At 45.5% G+C, this 2016-nt stretch overlaps 1 non-coding gene across 1 annotated transcript; it reads left to right on the forward strand.

Annotated features, from left to right (window-relative positions):
- Window positions 1–1312: 1312 nt before the first annotated feature.
- trnar-ucu (transfer RNA arginine (anticodon UCU)) lies at window positions 1313–1385 on the forward strand. The gene has a single exon. It is a non-coding gene; the product is annotated as a tRNA-Arg (tRNA).
- The last annotated feature ends 631 nt before the right edge of the window (window positions 1386–2016 follow it).

Genomic DNA, 2016 nt, shown 5'->3' on the forward strand with positions numbered 1-2016 from the left:
CTGGGACATTCCCATTAAGTCTATAAGCCCAGCTAAGATTTGCTTTCCCAAAATGCAGCACCTCACATTGATCTAAATTAAACTCCACCCATCACTCCTCAGCTCATCGGCCCTTCTAATCAAGATCCCGTTGTAATCTGAGGGAACCTTCTTTGCTGTCCACTACACCTCCAATTTTGGTGTCATCTGGAAACTTACTAATGATACTAACATATATATAAATGACGGAAAGTAGTGGACCCAGCACTGATTCTTGTGGCACTCCATTGGTCACAGGGCTCCAGTCTGAAAAACAACCCTCCACCACCATCCTCTGTCTCCTACCTTTGAGCCATTTCTGTATCTAAAGAGCTAGTTCTCCCTGTATTCCATGAGATCTAACCTTGCTGATCAGCCTCCCATGGGGAACCTTGTCGAACGCCTAACTGAAGTCCATATAGATCACATCCCCCGCTCTGCCCTCATCAATCCTCTTTGTGACTTTTTCAGAAAACTCAATCATGTTTTTGAGTCATGATTTCTCCAGCATTTTCTCTCTTTCAGATTTCCAGCATTCACAGCATTTAGCTTTTATTGGACAGCTTGCCATTTCACTTGGCAATGAAAAACGTTTTGTGATTTACACATGAAAGAACTGAAACCAACCTGGTCATTCGAAAAGATGAGAGACTTCACACACAATCCAGATGTTTTTCAACATATAATTTCAGTGACATCACACTGTAAACTTTTGCCATAAATTCTGTGTCTTACAATCTTATACTCCACAACCACCTGACGAAGCAGCAGCGCTCCGAAAGCTAGTACTTTGAGATAAACCTGTTGGACTACAACCTGGTGTTGTCTGATTTTTAACAATGATTATTCGAAGCTTGCACAAGGTAATTCCAGGATTTGGGAGATCTTGGGGTGAATTGTCTGAAAGAGACAGCACAGCCACAATGGGCTGAATGCCTGCTATGATTCTGTTGATTTGTCCTCAATGCAGCTGTTTGCAACATCTCCACTTACTCCTTCCCCACTAACTGCAAATATCTTCAAGGTGCTGCACAAAATAACATTGAGCCCTTTGCTATTTTCTTGTCTGCTCCATATTCCTCAGACTTGAGTTGTGCAACATTGGAGTTTGGTTAATTTCTCATCTGTCCGTTTGGACACAAATGGGAAGCGAGATTGATTTATCAAGCAGCCAACAATTTAGCATGAGATGGTAGGGGTAAAAAACAATCAGTGAGAGTATAACACTCAGAAACACACAGTAAGAGAGGTCGGGTGCAGTACATAAAGGCTGTGATTTTTGCCCAGGTGTGTGGCCCCAGTGGCCTAATGGATATGGCACTGGCCTTCTAAGCCAGGGCTTGTGAGTTCGAGTCCCATCTGGGGTGTCAGTCACTTGCCCTTTGTCAACTTGATTTCTAATCAACTTTGGGAAAATCTCTAGATGGAAAGTGTTGCCCAACATCTTCTTGCACAAGATTTGCAGGATTGAGGTGAATTTTCTGAAAGAGACAGCACAGTCACAATAGCGGAAAACCTGCTGAGATTCTCCTGGGGATGGCATGGTGGCTCAGTGGGTAGCACTGCTGCCTCACAGTGTCAGGGACCTGGCTTTGATTCCTCCCTTGGGTGTCTGTTTGTGTTGAGTTTGCACATTCTCTCCATGGGGGACTCCGGGTGCTTTGGTTTCCTCCCACATCCGAAAGATGTACAGGTTCGGTGGATTGGCTTTGGGGAATGCAGCGTGAGAGGATCGGGGTTGGGCCTGGATGGGATGCTCTTCAGAGGGTCAGTGTGGATGTGATGGGCTGAATGGTCTGCCCTTCTCACGCGAGGGTTTTTATGAACAGGTTTGGAGCAGATGGTCAGAGCTCCACTGCAGGACCCAGTCAAGGCTTTGCTAAGGGTTTGGCGTTCAGGTGTGTTTTCCTCTTCTCCTGTCCCTGGTCTTCCAGAATCTTCTGTGGCTTTGGCCAATACGGTCATGAGCTGGGTTCACATCATCCAATGGGGTCATAC

The sequence above is a fragment of the Chiloscyllium punctatum genome, chromosome 18 (genome assembly GCF_047496795.1).
Source record: "Chiloscyllium punctatum isolate Juve2018m chromosome 18, sChiPun1.3, whole genome shotgun sequence".
In the NCBI taxonomy this organism is placed as follows: Eukaryota; Metazoa; Chordata; class Chondrichthyes; order Orectolobiformes; family Hemiscylliidae; genus Chiloscyllium; species Chiloscyllium punctatum.